Source organism: Cryptomeria japonica, chromosome 11 (assembly GCF_030272615.1).
Source record: "Cryptomeria japonica chromosome 11, Sugi_1.0, whole genome shotgun sequence".
Classification (NCBI taxonomy): domain Eukaryota; kingdom Viridiplantae; phylum Streptophyta; class Pinopsida; order Cupressales; family Cupressaceae; genus Cryptomeria; species Cryptomeria japonica.
The window spans coordinates 55,805,446-55,822,917 of NC_081415.1; the positions used below are offsets into that span (position 1 = coordinate 55,805,446).

The following is a 17,472-nucleotide window of genomic DNA, read 5'->3' on the forward strand; positions in this document are numbered from 1 at the left end:
CATTGGACAAGAAAAAACTTTTAGTACAAAATTATTATTATTATATTTCTATTAAACTCTTGATACAAGCAAAAAAATCTATTAAGACTACATTATTATTATATTGGTATACGAAGTGTGAGGATGATATCGAACAAGGATGTCAAATTTAATGCTTCTGAGTGCAATTCGCCTTCCACTACCTTCATTATTAAGGCACATTACAATAACATGCATCCATCATACATCCGTCAATAAAAACTAGAAGCATTTAATTTGATTTATTTTTGCTCTCCACTACCACTCACTATGAGTTTAATTGATCAACACGTCAATAAAAACTTTTCTCCTCTAAACTACCACTAACTTTGAGTTTAATCGATTTCTCCTCTACCACTAACTTTGAGTTTAATTGATCAATATAATTAGCTTCTTAAATATATTTGAACCTACTTTACCTATATTTCTCTAAATATAAACATGATAGTACTTATTTCACCTAAATAAAAATAAAACCCTACATCTCCTAGTATAATAAGATTTATTACCATGGACATCCCACTCTACATTAAAATATATTCATAAATTAAACCTCTTTTTCACACCCCAAAACATATTAAATACATTAAATACCTAAAACTACTCATCAAACTCCACAAACCACACAGTACAGCACATTTTACAATAAATACACAGAAATTCCTGTTCTTCATAAATCTTCCCTCCAGCAAGCTGCCATAGCCTTTTTCTATCCTTTCCTGTTTGAAGGAGAGGTCTGCTTATTTAACCTCCATAGGGCCATGGCTAAGAAGCTCAATCAATTATTCTTTTCTTCAATTCTAACGAAGTGACGTGGCAGAAGTGGGTCATTCATCCACCGACCATTATTAAAATCTTCTCGATTGTCAAGATCTGTAAACACTCTAAACTCACTCTAATTCATCGCACAAATTCCAATTTGATCGAAGAACGGAGAAATTATCGGTCACATTACGTACTTTTCTTTATCCTGTAGAGAAAAGGGAGAATATTCAGCTTCGCAGGAAACCCGACGGTCCTAAAAGGCGTGGAATGCTCAATTTTTTTATTTTTTAGCCTTTAAATTCCTGACAAAGTGATGTAAAAAATAATAAAAAAATTGTTTATAACAGAAGAGAGGTCGCGACTTCAAACCCCGGAGATTTGTCATAATCTACAGTACAGAGGGAACAATTTTTCCCGACAGCTGGCGCGCACTCCACCTCTTCGGAATCCGTACAACCTTGTGATGTGACAGATACAACATGGGGCCCATTTTATTTTTTTCAGGTCGATTTGACTGCGGTAAATTGCTGCATGGTGTTACTGAGGTAAAAGATGAAGAAGGATTATTATTATAATAAATGTGTATTCTTTTGAATTAAATAATCAGAAAGCGGAATAATGTAATTTATGGCGGTTTATGATAAACGGAGATCTGAAGCCTTAGTGATTTTTTTGTTAAAAACTTTAACCATCGTTTTGTGCATTTTGGTTCTTCAAGGGTTTGGAGGATTTGCTGGGAGGATATTAGCGCCAAGATTTTGTAAGGTATGAGATACGATCATGCGACCTCATTGCTCTATGACGGGTGTTTTGATGTTTTTATGAGTGTTCCTTGTTCTGTCCCTGTTATTTTGATGATTTTTTTTTCAGGCGTTTTTGTGCCAGTGTTCTTTACTGTTTGGACATCGTTCTAAAAAACAATGTTTGTGCTCGTCGTTTGCTACCAAATACGCGAATAATTGTTGTGAATTTGCCAGGGAAGTGGAAGAAGAAGAAGAAATAAAGGCACATTGACGTGATTACTAATATTACAGGCTTGTTCTTGTTTTCGTTATTTAGGCTTGGAGACATGATACATGGTAGCGTTCGAGTATTTGAAACGCATTTATAGTTGCGCACTGAAGAGAATTTCCGAGACAAAACTAACTGTGAAGTTTGAAGGTAATTATGGCTTGTTTTCAATGTTAATTAGATGTTCAAATTGTTGAATCTGCCAGCTGAGTGGAAATTTTTGAATGCTATGCCGCTCTTCGGGCTCAACAAGGAAGAAACAGATAATGCCATGCATATACATGCTTGCTATACAAACCCTAGAACTAAGTGTAGGTTGGAATTCTTAAGTCTGTAATTGAGGCTCAGAGTCCTGCCATACAGTGTATTTGAGTATTTAAACTGCTTTATATGGCCTAGGATTTGAGAGAATTTCCTAGACAAAAAGTTACTACTAAGCTTTAAGGTATTTACTGGCGGAGAAGCTCGATGCTAATTAAATGAATCGTTGTCATATTCGCTAGAATAGTGCCAATTTTTGTTTCTTTTTCCGCTCTTTCATATAAACAAGGAGGAAACTGACAATGACATGATGTTGCATGCACAGGCCTGTGCTGTGAGCTTTGAACTAAGCCTACGCACAAATTCTTGAGTATGTAGTTTACTTTCAAAGATGTGCAACATTGCAGAGTTTCAAGCATTTAAAATGCATTCTATGGCCTTGTTTTTGTGTGAATTTCTGAGATATGGCCTTGGTTATGTGTGAAGTTCAGAGACAAAGAAGTTAACAAGTGTTTTGTTTCACCCAGGGAAGAGAAAAATAGAAAATTTTAGAGAGAATTTCTTCCTTATTCAAGCAGAGGTCCGTTTTCATTGCAACTATGTAAGACCAGAGTATTCATAATGGCTATTGCCATGTTCTTGAGAACATTTTTGAGACAATCAGTATCAAGCTGGAAGATAGTTGCCTTAAGCTTTGGATGCAAGATGAATGACTATTTATTATCCGAGTAAATGAGTTTTGCTTCTTGATCTACACTTAAACCTTTAAAAATACAAACAAGGGTGATAGAGGTAATCACATGATTATGCATGTATAAGCTTGTTAAACAAAGCCTATATCTAAGTGCATGTTTGTTAGCAAGAAATCTGAGGATACAGACCGCCAATGAGATTTTGATGTTTTAGTCTTTGCCCCAGACTTGGTCCTTTTAAGGAGAACAGAGAACTAATTCAAGACATAAGATATCTTAACGAATATCTAAGTGCATGTTTGTTAGCAAGAAATCTGGGGATACAGACCGCCAATGAGATTTTAATGTTTTAGTCTTTGCCCCAGACTTGGTCCTATTAAGGAGAACAGAGAACTAATCCAAGACATAAGATATCTTAACAAACAGAAGAGTAAGAACATAGAAGAAGAAGAAGAAGAAGAAGAATAAATTTTAACGCCCACGAGGCTAAAAATAACCTATGGGACGAGTCACTTGCTCAAACCGACTTTTGCAGTTCCATCCTCTTTTTATGCAAGGTGATGATGAGCGCTCCCATCTTCTCAACAAACCTCTCATTGAAAAAATGTATCCATATAACAGTCCCTGCTGTCCTTGAAGGCATCACACTCTAGAATGAAATGCCTTTCGGTTTCCACTTGCTCGGAAGAACAAAAAAATACATATTCTTTCTTCCCAAACTTCTTTAGGTCCTTTCCAATGCCCGGTCTCATAGCGGAGTTGATGAGAGTTAGTTCTTAATTGAGCAATGAGAATTTTGGCTCTCCACAAAATATTAGCCCCTATAAACGCTTTTTGATGGTGATCAAGAGTGGGATTGAACTCACCAATATAATAATTCTTCTTTCTCCCTAGTCCTTTACCCCACAATGCTTGTGAAATTTTTCTATCACAAAAGTCTTTATCTCCTTGCTAGTCGAGGGGCACATATTAAAAAATATATTCCATTTGCTGATCCATATTTTGTTTTGCTGCATCCAAGTCTTCTTTCTTTCACACAATACATCTCTAAAAATAATATTGGGTCATCTACCTTCTTTCATTTGCTCAATTCCTTTTAGATAGCATAAGAGACGCACCATAGCAATAGCTTCAATAGGGCCAGCCCCACTTTCAGCTAACATAATATCATAAGGAACTGTGCTTTTAATTTTGAACTTGTTTGTGATCAAACGTTTCTGAATTTGTTTGATTTGCCTCCATTGCGAAACAAAAGTGCTGCTGGCCCACAATTCACAACCATAGGGTACAACCGGAAGCACTAAAAGCCCAAAAAGAGTTTGGATAGTTTTCCAATCCCACAACTTTGCCTCTCTACATCTATTTTGAAGAACATAGAACCCTTTCCACCCTCCCAAAGTTCCCAACTCAAATTTTTGCTAAAGTCAATCCTGAGATATTTGAAATCAAAAACTTTTTCAAGGGTATTTCCTTCAAAGTAGAACTTATGTTGGTTTTGTTTTCTCCTATTAGAAAAGACCATGACTTTCATTTTGCTGATATTGACTTGCATCCCCACCACTTTGCAAAATTGCTCAAGGACATATAAGTGCTCTTGTAGGCCAAGAGCCGACTTAGCAATCAAAATGAGGTCATCTGCATAAAGAAGAAGCTTAATCACAAACACATTAGAGTGAGACCAAAAATTAATTTTATTGCTCGTATTCATTCTATATATCATATACACCCTTGTATCCCCTTATGGATTCATATATATTCCCATTATATATCCTCCTTCGGTATATTACTATATTCTATCTTTTCTTATATCTTTAGCATATTTCCCTATATTCGCCTTACTATTGGTGATCATTACTTACAATATATTTGTACCTACTAGATGGGACACAACCCATACTCGATACCCCTAGTTTACATGCTATGTTTTTATCCATGAACTTCGCAAGTCTGATGTGGCAAGATGCGGTATGGTTTCTAGAAGTCTGTCTGACTGCTCTGTTCTTGCCAACTTCATCCCCCCTTCTAAACCTTGACTTGTCGTCAAGTCAACCTTATTTCAAAATTTAGTGGTAATGTTTTAGTCGAGCATCATTGACATAGCATTGTAAGGTAGTGCTTTCTAGTGTTTCCAAGCGAATTGCTCTGGATTCCAGGATGTCATTAATCTTATAAGGTTCCAGCCATTGAACTTTAGGTTTACCTTGCTTCTTATGAAGAGCACACACTAATACTGAGACGAGAGGTGAAACAGAGTATTAGGACGATTTTTAACACTTGTTTCAAATTTGCAAATATAACTTCAAAATTATCAAGCAAACAACACATGCAAGAACATAGAAATTATGGGGTAAACCCCTAAGGGAAAAAGACCACGGCAAAATATTGCTTTTATTAACTCTTACAAATTGTAGGCAACGACCCACATAAGACACCAATCTTACAAACTTGAGCTCCAACTCACTAGAAGCACCAACTCCCTTTGAGCACCAACTCAGTATGAGGCACTGACCTCCGATAAACTTTGCTTGAAAAAATTCTTTGTACTTACTCAATTTTCATAAATCTGTACTTTCTTTTCTGTTCATGACCCTTCATCTCTTAGTAAAAATCAAAATCTACATGCAGTTGTACATTCATCTATAAGTTTAGGAGATTGTTGAATAAGTGAACAATTTGCTCATTATTATCAAAAACTATTCAATGTAAAATGTTAATAGGTAAGCATGTCTAATGCCAAGCTTTATGTGGTCTTTGTTCACCAGAAGATCCTCTGCTTGTTTGAATTGAGTGCCAATTATGGCCATCCTATTGGCTTCAACATGGGAATGGCTGGAAAGTTGGCATCTAAAGACTCTAGAAAATCCCAAACTCTGTGCTTGTGAGTTTTCATGAGAGAATTCTTTGTTCTACATTGGGATCTAACTTGCTTGATGATAAATATAGAAGCATCTTAAATCTCTAGAAGCTCAATACTGCTCTTTTCAACAAATTGCATTACATGAATCAAAGCTTCATACTTTACCACATTATTGGTGTAGTTGAATTGTAATTCATAGGATTGCTGATATTTTACCCTTGAGGAGAGATTAAGGATATACTAACCGTTGTTGACTTCCATATCCTTGTGTTTAGGTTTCCTTCGAAATTTTAGCGATGAATGGACACTCTTCATGAATCGAATATATTCCCACGCTAGTGACTTCAAACATGTCATAGGGGTTTGAAGCCTAATTTTTTTTAGCTATCAATGAATCTAGTCAATTGTTAGTAATAGCTAACTAAATTTCATTGAGGGGTCAACTTTGGGTTGTGGTTCATGTATGACATGGTGGATTGCAAGCTTAGCTAAGATTTAAGTTTTGGCTCCATATTTGGTTCTTAGGAACATGCATTTCTAGTTTGAAACAAATATCTCTCAAACTTAGCTATGATGTCCTTGGTTAGATAGAACCTAACAAGGTTGGTATCTTAATAGTGCTATATTGTGGTGTACAATTATGATACGATAGCATACAAGGTGAGTTGGGGATCCCTAATGACTTAAGGTATTGATTGGGCTACCATCTAAATGGATTATGCTCATAAGTTGATATCAAGGTGTTTGCCACTCTCATAGGCATGGCAGAGGTAGTAGCCCTTGAGCCAATGATACAATTATGTAACAATTTTTTGACCACCGTTAGAGTTGGGGAGAGAAGCATAGAATTAGGCTTACTTACCTAAGGACTAGTTACATGTAAAATTGTGAATTGTTTCTCCAGGAATGCTTTTCTTTGAGGGATGGGAGTCTAATCTTTGATTGTGTCCTTTCTCATGTTTTAAGCCCCCCTTGAACAAGTACATTTGCTCTACCATTGAGAGATTGCCACATAGAGAGTCAATCATTGTTGTTTTCTTCATTTGGTCAACTACATTGCATGACGCAGTTGATTGTGCTTTTGGTGTAGTGCATTGACTGGTTTCTTGGTTTGTCAACCAAGGGACAAGCTATTCTTGGTTGGCTTTGACTAGGCACTCTCTTGTGCCTTTAGGGTGACAAGCATGCTTTGTTTTTGAATAACTGGTACTCCTTGGTTGTTGCTGCTTGATTGGTTAACTTTTAGTTGCTTGAAGAGGTTTGAGCCTCTCGCAGGCTCTATGGACTACCCCTCTATTTTGAGTTTCTTCTCTGCGGTGCAGACTTTGTAGTGGTGGTTGAGGGCTTGGGTGGTCTTGTGCGGGACTCCCCTCCCCTCTTCCTCCCTCTCTCTTTCCCTACTTTTGGTGGTTTTTCTTGTTTTGTTGGTTCCTGTTGTTTTGTTGTCGCTTTTCTTCGGGCACTGTTTGGTGTCCTTGCTTTGGGTTGGCCCCCTTTTTGGCTTTTGGCAGTCCCTTGGACTTGCTTTGTGGTCTTTTGTCGGACATTAATAAATGTATCTTATTTTATCTAGTTCCTCTTCTTAGCTTTGGTGAGATGGTCAAACTATACTATAGGTATAATTGATCTAGACACCATGTTGTTGTTAGCATGCATCTCATCTTCATCCCAAGAGATGAGAGCTTGGTTTGGTGTCACTTGTGTGGATGCTGGTGGTTTGAAAGACATGCCTTGTACTTATGTAGAGAGGGCCACATTTTGTCTTGTAGCCATATGGCTTGCCTATATGAGACTGGCTAAAGGCACAAAGAATTGTGATTTTGGTTTATGACCAAGTTATATGCTAGGATAGGGTCTTTTGTTGGTTATATGGAGGGAGTTGTTGCAAAGGCATGCATTGTAACCATTTGGGAATTGGGAGCTTGATTGATTTATTAGTTTTAATGGGTTAGGGGTTGGTTTGGTGGCCTATAGTGTTAGAGTCACTCAAGGGCTCAAGCTCCAAGGAGCATTTGCAAAACCAAAATCTTGCCACATGAGAGAAAAGCATGTGAAGGTAATTGCATGATTTTATTAAAAGAATACGAATGCACATATAGGAAATTACAGTAACGATGTTTCCTAAAGAAACAATCGATAACTAAAAGCAAAAATTAGAAAGAATCTAATCTTCCTATAATACATTATTGACCATTAAATAAGATATGCAAATATTAATCTAATACCCTTCCTTAATGGTCAATCTGTCAACTACACCAAGTCGACCCCTAAAATTTACAAACTTGTCCAGGCTTAGAGACTTGGTGAGAATGTCTGCAGTTTGATCCTTAGTTGGAACATGTTGCAACTGTATCGATCCATCTTCTACAAGTTGGCAGTTGAAATGACAATGAAGCTCCACATGTTTGGTTCGTTCATGGAAGACTAGATTTTTGGCAAGTTTGAGCACCCCTTAATTGTCACAAGAGAGGGGTGAAGGTCCTGATTGAGACATATGCATGTCAGAAAGCATTCTTTGGAGCCGAACTACCTCACAAGCTGCTGTAACTATTCCTCGATATTTTGCTTTGGTTGAGGAAAGAGCTACGATCTGTTGCTTCTTGTTGGTCCATGTGACTGCACCTTTTCCCAGACTGAAGACATGCCCAGATGTAGACTTCCTGTCAACAACAAAACCTGCCCAATCTGAGTCTATGAAACCAATAAGTCTAGGATCTTTGCATTCTGCCATACAAAATGCCAAAGTTAGAAGTGCCCTTCACATATCTCAGCACACACTTCATTGCAACCCAGTCTTCAGCTTTAGGAACTGTCAAGAAGCAAGAGATGTAGCTCATTGCATAATTGAGGTCAGGTCTAGTGGCGGTGAGATAGATGAGACCGCCCACTAGTTGAATGAACGAGGATTCATCCACCACAAGTGAATTTGAATTGGCTGATAACTTAAACCTTTTTTCCATAGGTGTAGAGGCAGGTTTGCAATCTTGCATCCGAAACTTATCAAGTAGACTTCTGGCATGCTTCGACTGAGAGATAAAGATACTACCATTAGTCTGCCAAACCTCAACACCTAAGTAGTAATGCAGAAGTCCCAAGTCTGTCATGTCAATGGACTGACACAAACTCTGTTTGATTTGCTCGATCGAAAGTGCCGAACTACCAACGATAATCAGATCATCAACATAGATGACAAGTAGAAGAATATCACCATCAGTAGTTTTGACATACAGATGGGAATCAAAAGAACTCCTTTGAAAGCCTTGATCACCGAGGTACTTATCAATTTTTATGTACCAAGCTTGAGGAGCTTGTTTCGGGCCATAGAGTGCTTTCACTAGTCTGCATACTTGGTGGTTTTTATCGGCAACCTTGAATCCAGGAGGTTGCGTCATATAGTCTTCTTCCTGCAACTCATTGAGGAATGCACTTTTGACATCCATTTGATGGACTTTCCGTCTAAATTGGGCTGACATGGCAAGGATGAGCCAAATTGTACTCATTTTGGCTGTAGGAGCAAAAGTCTCCTCAAAGTCAATCCCCTCTTTTTGTGAGAACCCTCTAGCAACTAGTTGAGCCTTGTACTTATCAAGGGTTCGATCAGCCTTATACTTAACTTTGTACACCCATTTGAAACCAATGGGCTTCTTCTGTGGTGGAAGATCAGACAAGACCCAAGTGTTGTTTTTCAAAAGACTGGTGTTTAGCTTCCATAGCTTGTTCCCATTCAAGGATACCTTTAGTCTTTGCATATGTTGGAGGCTTATAAACACTGTGAATGTTGGCCATGAAAGCAAAATTTACTGTATGTTGCTGCTTGTTCTTGATTCTAGACGATCTACCCTCAATGAGCTCATGATCACCTATGGTCTTTGCCCACCACTTAGGTTGAAGAGTAGAAGTACCAACATCTGGTTCAGGAATGGTTGGAATAGGTTCATCAAGATGAAGATCAACGTTTTCTTGAGGAAAGTCGGGTTGTGCAATAACATGCCTGGGAGACTCCACAACTTTAGAGTTAAGAGTCTGTTGAATCCCTCCCATCAGGTGGACCTAAGGGAAGGCAAACACCCAAACCCTTAGCCTTCAGAGGCTGATCGTCAGGGATCAAAATAGGAGAGGAGAGCTGAAAAGGCCCTCGTTCTTCATCATAAACATCTCGACTGAAATGAGATGATCAATGTCTACATCAATCAGTTGATATGCTTTGTGATTATCATTGTACTCGGTGAACGTGAGTTGCTAACTCTTAGAATCTAGCTTTGTGTGCATAGCATGTAGAATCCAAACACAAGTTGTAGAGCCAAAGATTTTCAGGTGACTGATTTTGGGCTTCTTGCCAAACTAGGCTTCCTCTGGAGTCTTCTTCTTCATGGCCTGTGTGGGAGACCAATTCAGAAGATAGACAATAGTGTAAATTGCTTCTGCCCTAAATTTCTTTGGAACACTTCTATGTTCCAACTTATACTGAACCATTTCAGATATTGTGCGGTTTCTCCGCTCAACAACACCTTTCTGCTAAGGGGTGTAAGGTGTGGTAAGTTGACGCTTGATGCTATGATGTGCACAAAAGTTGGAGAAATCAGAAGAACAAAATTCCTCCCCATTGTTTGACGTAAGAGTTATATTTGTTGACCAGACCCTTTTTCTACTAAGGCCTTAAAACTTCTGAAACATACAAAACACCTCTCATTTTGTTTAAGAAAATACACCCACATTTTGCAACTAAAATCATTAACAAATAACAGAAATACTTGGACCCAGCAATTGAAGGAGTGTTCATTGGTCCACAAATATCAGCACGAACCAACTGTAATACCTTGGAAGCTTGCCAAGAATCACCGTTTGAAAATAAAGTCCAATGTTGCTTTCCAACTTGACAAGCTCCACAAACTCCATGATTCTGAGCCTGAATTTCAGGTAAGCCATCAATCAGATCCTCTTGAACTAGCTGAGAGAGGTAGTGTATGTTCAGATGCCCATACTGCTGATGCCAAAGATTACTGATGGAAGAAGTTTAAGCTGGGATGGCATGTTCCTGAAAATCACTAGTGTCAACAAGTCTATAAAGACCATGATCCTCAATGCCCACAACAAGTGTAGTGCGAGTCTTTTGATCAACAATATTGCACTGGTGCAAACTGAAGACCACATCTAGTTGAGGAGAGTGTCTCATAATCTGACTGACAGAGAGAAGGTTGAGTTCCATGCCTGGAGCGTAGTATACATTGAGGAAAATAAAATTTCTCCCAACAAATTGAATCTGCATGTTGCCCTTGCTGACACCAGTATACTCTTCCCCTCCAAATATCATTGAATTAGTGAAAGGCATGTATTCTATGAACCAATCCCTCTGATGAGTGAAGTGTTGAGAAGCACCCGAATCAATGTACCAAGCAGAGGACTTAACATGATTTGCAGGTCTTTTAGCCATAAAGGCGTAAAATGCAGATTCCTTCTACTCAGTGTGCTCTGCAACATTAGCTTTTGGTCGAGACCCTCCCTGCTTCTTTTGTTCAAAAGCTAAGCATTGCCTACAGTCTTTCTTCATGTGACCATACTTATGGCAATAGCTGCACTGAATGTTCTTCTTCTTGGAGCTGTCCTGGGATTGACTTTTGGTTGAGAGGAATGACTTTTCCCTTTGTCCTTAGCAAATGATTTAGCTGAGAAGGCCTGTTCTATGGATGACGAACTAGCATCGCTACCAAGCTGTTGTTTCTAGCGATCTTGCTGCAGAAGTTTGTTGCAAAGCTCTGGAAACTTCAAGTCAACAGTAGTCGAGGTAATGTTGAGCGTCTCAATAAAGTGCTCATAAGACTTTGGTAGACTTTTCAGAGTGATGACTACCATGTGTTCTTCCTCCATCTTTCGACCAATCGCCTCCAATCTGATCACGAATGTCCTTGATTTTTATGAGATGCTTCTGCAAAGACATCTTTTCAGGCATTATTATGGAGAACACTTGGTTCATCAAAAAGAACGGACAACTCTTGTTTGATGTTTCATGGAAATCCTTCAAACGAGTCCAAATCTCTGTAGTTGTCTTGCCTGATGGCACTTGAGGCAGCTAATCATCAGTAACTGAAAGTTTGATAAGCATCACGGCTTCCCTGTTGCACTCATCAAATTTGTCTTGGTCTTGTTTGACTGTTTTAGGATGAGTTTCAGTACCCAGAACAAGCACATCAAGACGACAATATTCAAATATGGTCATCATTTGTTGCTTCCAGGTGTTATAATTGCAGCTGTTGAACCTTTGAGTACCTTCTAACATAATGTTGGTCAAAGACACCATCTTTCACGCTTTTCGAGGCACAAAAAACGAGGTAAATAGAAGAGGAAAACAATTGGTGACAATTTGATTGCACGAAACCTAAGGCACAAATCCCAATGCACAAAAAATAGAGGCATTTTGAAGCACGAATTCCAAGGCAGAAAACAGAATAGAGGCACTACACAAATTTTGAGGAGCAGCATGGAACCTGAGACCAAAAAATATTGAGACAATGAAGAAACCCTAGGTCTCGTGAGAAGGAATCTCAGAGAATCATGACAAAAACTGCAGCCCGAAACCATAGGTTCTTCGAGCAAAGGCAAAAGCCAAAACCCAGAGAAAGAAAAATTGCAGCTATAGATTTGCTGAAAAAAACCTGTCACAAAAAATGGAAGCCACCGCAAAATATAGAGAACCTAGAAGCCCTCCCGTCACGTAGAAAGAGGGCAGCGCATGAAGAACGCACAAGGTTAGAAGAAATACAAACGCGCTACAAAAACCTTTTTTGCCAGCTCAAAATTGAAGGTCACAACCCATAGACCGTCGCGGGTAGGAACAACAGACAATGTGATTTCAGAAAACATGATTACAATCAGCAGAAAACATTGAACGACCATAGATAAGGTCGCATGAGCGGAAAAAACTTGGATGCGGGCTTCGTGAGGGTCGAAAACACAGACTTGAGCCGAGAAACATAGACTTGGGTTGTTGAAAACCCTAATGGGATGCAATTGAAACAAATTGCGTAGGCTTAAAAACAGAAAAACGTTGCTGAAAAAACGAATGCAGGCAAAAAAATCTTAGACGAAAACCCTACATGCAACAGTTGCACAAAAAACACTTTGTGATTGACAAATACAGACACTTGAATTTGCAGAAGGACTACCCACGAACACATAAATGCAGGGCTTAAAAACCACGACCAAAAAGTTTCCAAAAATTTTCACTAAAAAAATTTCATTTGAAAATTTTTTAGAATCATAATATTTTTTCAAAAAATTCACTCTCGCTGTGAAACCATGTGAAGGTAATTGCATGATTTTATTAAAAGAATACAAATGTACATATAGGCAATTACACTGACGATGTTCCCTTAAGAAACAATTGGTAATTGAAAGCAAAAATTAGAAAGAATCTAATCTACCTATAATACATTATTGACCATTAAATAATATATGCAAATATTAATCTAATAAAGCATTAGACCAAATTTGCCAATAACAGATGCAAAATACTAATTAGATCAAATGTGAGCAATTGATGGGCACATGCATACCACATATACAAATTAGGCCTTGCTTATATAGTCAAGGTTGAGAGGTAGGACTGACTAAGATGATGACAATAATCCTATGTCATGTAACAACTAGAGGATGAAATCACATGTGCAAGGAGCTTCTAGAAAGACTCCTAACTCTCTAAGTAAACTTAACATGTGGACATGTGTGAAAGGTCCTAACTAATGACTAGTTAGATAATGTGCCTTGATCACACTATAAAGGGGGAAATCGAATAGGAAATATCCTTGTTCACACCAACATATAGTGCTTGTTGTTTTACTTGTAAGGCCTACGAGAAAGAACAAATGCTTTTCTTTTTAAGGTATCAAGCTCATTTCATAGTGTTCTTAGGACGCCTTTCATATCTTCTAGCTCTTTAGGTGATTGAGAAGTTTATTGTAGGCTTCAAGAATTAGGATAATGGTGGGGTCTTGCACTTGCACAAGGGGAGGTAGAGACACATAAATATTAGGATATAAAGCCATGACTGGCCTAGCTGTTAGCTTTCCTACCTGTATTATGCTATTCTTCGCCCTCACAACTATGTCGTAAGTTGTTGGCAAGGCATGACCTCTCATGGATTCGAGCATGACAACCATCTTAGAGTTAAAGGATATTAGAAAATCCAAGTCTTATGGAACACGATGTTGAAGTTTGTGACTGTCTCCATCAGAGCCCTTTTGATTGTTGTTAGTTGCTCTGCCATAGAGAGATTGTTGCCTTTTTGTTTGAATCTATTATGCAATGCTTCCCCTAGCTGGCTCCATGTGGTAATAGAGTTGGAATGAAGTTCCTATATACCACTCTAGAGCTTTCTCTTTGAAAGATTTGCTAGTAGTGTTAGAGCCACGTCTTGATGTGCACCATCATGGATAAACAAACAAATTTACAATGTCTTGCAAGTAGTCGGCAAGGGTGACATGGTGTGAAAGGGAAGGGCATTTTTGGTAGAAATTGGGATGGGATTCTAGATAGCTAGAGGTATAGGTGTAATAAGTGGACTGCCATTGCCCCATGATAGGGAGCCCTAATTTTCGCCCATGGTTATTATATTTGGCTAATTTGTAGGAGGTGCAATTGGAGGGTTTTGAGTAGGAGTAGCTTGCAGCTAGGTTTGATAAGATTGTGGTCTTTTATTGGGAAATAAAGGATTGACAAGGCTTTGAGGTTGTGTAGTCGAGATAGATTTGGTAACAATTCTTGCTCTTAGAGTTTGTTGAGCTCTCTTCTTCTACAAAGTTGGTAGGTAAATGATAGATATATGTTTCAAAAAGCAAATAAACTAAGACTTTAGCAAAGTTTTAGTAATTGGCAGTTTCAAGTTGTAGTGGGTGTGCTGGAAAATAAACTATTTATAGCCAAAACTATATTGTTACAGCTTGCACTACATGGGGTTTCAAAGTTTGGAAAGTCTCGTGGAATTGAATTGCACATTGATCGTTGGGATTGAAAGGCTAGCTTCTTGTCTATTCAAGCTAAGCCTAAAACTATCCAAGGTGAAAGGATAGGAATGTAGAAATAAATTTTTGAATACCAAAAGATGATGTGCTCAAACATTCATTCATTAACCTTTCATAGAGCTATTAATTTCACAAAACCATAGCCAACAAAAACTGAACCTAAGCATGATCACAAAAATGCATTAGACAATTTTACCCATGCACAATGAGAAATAGGAATGCAAGAATTAGAACTTCTTATATTGAATACTTCAAAATATTTTAGATATCAAATTTCTACAATCCATCTTATGAGTGTTTTGGAGTGCACAGTGTATAGATTTTTATCATCATTGTTTCAGATAACACTCCATGATCTATCATCACGATGAAAGAAGAGAGCAAGAAAACAGAAGGAAAACATATACACAATGAAATTGTAATGTCCCCTATTTATACACTGTCAATTCCCAAGAGCAACATCAATGTCACTACCTTCTATCACTATTAATTGAGCATAACTAACTAATTCTTTGTAATATAACTTATGATGCCATTAAAACCATGCCTAAACCCAAACCAATCTGACCCTATTCCCAGAAGAGGGCTTGGCTGCATAGGGCGCTTGACACCACCTCCTTAATGTAGTCCAGATTACCGGAACTCAGTCTACTTACCCTTGGGACCTGCAGCCCATATTTCAGGAGTCGTCCTTTCACCCTTGGGGCTTTCTAGTGAAGTGGTTTTACTCTGCCCTTCCCTAGCAGTGCCCATCTCCCTTGGGGAATAGAAGAATCATAATAGATTAAGTACTGAGACTGTGAATATATTTGTCTTTCAATTATTATGAATATTAAGTGTGATTGTCATACATATTGCAGTCTATATTAATATTACTACCAAATTCCGCAGAAGAATACTATTAGGCTGCATATATTAAGCACATCCCCATGCACACCACCAAGAACAAGGATGTTACTACCTGTAACTTAATAACAATTCTGATTGATGGTGATCTCCCTGGATGCTTTTGATTCCTTTCCTTTATATCTCTTAATGTGAGGGAGAGGTCACACCTCTTCATCATGTATGCCCTTTGGCAAGAGACATCCTTTCACCATAAGCAACTCTTCATTATTTCTGCCCTTTGAAAGGGACACAACTTCACAAACAGATCTGCACTTATTTAAATTGGACTTGCACCTCTCATTTCCAAATTATGCTCCCCTCAAATGAAGTTCTCTTCTCCCTTTTATATCTCATATTTGAGGGAGTCGCAACTTTTCATTTTATGTCTTTTGACTATTCATTAACTTAATTGAATCTTAATTATATTTAACTATTTCTTTTATATTTTAATTTAACTTTATTAATATTTTAATTTTATTATTTATTATTTATTTTTAAATTCTATTTCAAAGTGGGGACATCACAGAAATTTAAATGCCTTCAGACACATACACAAAGGTTCCTCTATGCTTGTTAACAAAGAAACTGAGAAATTAAATTACATGCAAGGCTCATAGAGCTTATGTACACAACGTGAAATTTGCATACAATTTGGCACATAACCCTTTATAGAAGAAGCCCCACCAAACAAAGGAATTAGATACCCAAAACATCTGGAATTCAAAATTCAAAGATGACAGAGAAGGAAATTTCTGTTGAAAGCTTTGCAACAAAAGGATTTACTTAGAAACACAGTGGTGATCAATGATTTGTTAATCGTTGTAGTACTCCCACTAGTTGAAATACCCTCTAGTTTACGCACACAATTGTCAGGATTCAATGGCTCGTTCCATGCTTTGTAGGATCGAGGCTTGGAATGTCACATACACAACATTAGAAAATTTGGAATTAGTGGCTCAATTCCTGCTTAAATGTGGATTTATGTAATTGAATGTTGTTAGGTTTGTACCTAAAGGAGTGGTTGAAGCTTGGAGTGTCACACACAACATTGGGAATTTTGGAATTAGTGGTTCAGTTCCTTCTTAATATGGACCTCTGTAATTGAATTTTGTTAGGCCAATGTGGGAGAATTTGTTGCATGCCAAATCGCTTAACATGTGCCTTTGAATCTTCCTTTGAATGCTATGGGTTCAAAAAGCAGTTTTCAGGCCCTATTGCTTTCTAAAACACTGAAGAAAACGATTTCATTCTTTGCAGGCCTTTAGATTTGTGCTGATCTGGCATATCAATCTTTCCCACTCCTTCCTAAAGGAAATACTCTTATCTTTTCTGCTGAAAACTTCTGGAGAATGCCACATGGCATACTAGCAGGGGGCAAAAATCACAAAGAAATGAAGTGTAGGGCCTACTGTTATATTGCTTTGAAAGAAATAAGGAATATCATTGGGGCTTACGGCAGGCTAATGAGTCATGATGTTGGGGCTTCGCACTGTGAACTCCCTTGTGTCAGGCCTTAAAACCCTGCAAACTGTTAGATTTGGGACGTTGTGGCAGATCAGTTGATGCATGCTACTCCAAGCCTCCAAAGGCTTTCAAAACACCTAGTATCATGCAGAAAACTGCAAAAATGCTAAGACAGAAAAGCTTTTTGCCCATCAGCAAGCATGGGCTCCAAGACAGAAAGGTATTTTTGTTATTGTACTGAAAATTCATTACAAGTAGCAATAAATTGTTTAAAATGCATTTTAATGATTTTGAGAGAATTTAAGACAAATGCTTGAAGGTTTGTACTGCTTGTTCTTTATGCTAAGTATATGTTTGATTCTCAAAATATCCAGCTGCGTGTATAAGATTTTTCATGTTACTTAGTGAGGGAAAAATAGAAATATTAAGAGATTGGTAGGCCTGTTCACAATGCTCTAGAGCTTGGTTGCGGTTCAAGGTGTAAATGTCTAGACTTGGCTTT

The 17,472-nt window shown here is 37.9% G+C and overlaps 1 protein-coding gene across 8 annotated transcripts in view; it reads left to right on the forward strand.

Annotated features, from left to right (window-relative positions):
* The first annotated feature begins 690 nt into the window (after positions 1–690).
* LOC131051349 (uncharacterized) overlaps positions 691–17,472 on the forward strand; it is a 184,901-nt gene continuing 168,119 nt past the window's right edge. For 2 of the 8 annotated variants that reach the window (XM_057985816.2, XM_057985823.2), the window contains exons 1-2: positions 1,401–1,548; positions 16,764–17,190. The gene's annotated coding sequence lies outside the window, so the exon portion shown is untranslated. Of the gene's footprint in view, positions 1,329–1,400; positions 1,549–1,842; positions 1,945–16,763; positions 17,191–17,472 lie in introns of those variants that run through there. The other 6 variants (XM_057985819.2, XM_057985822.2, XM_057985818.2 and 3 more) reach the window with 6 other exon arrangements.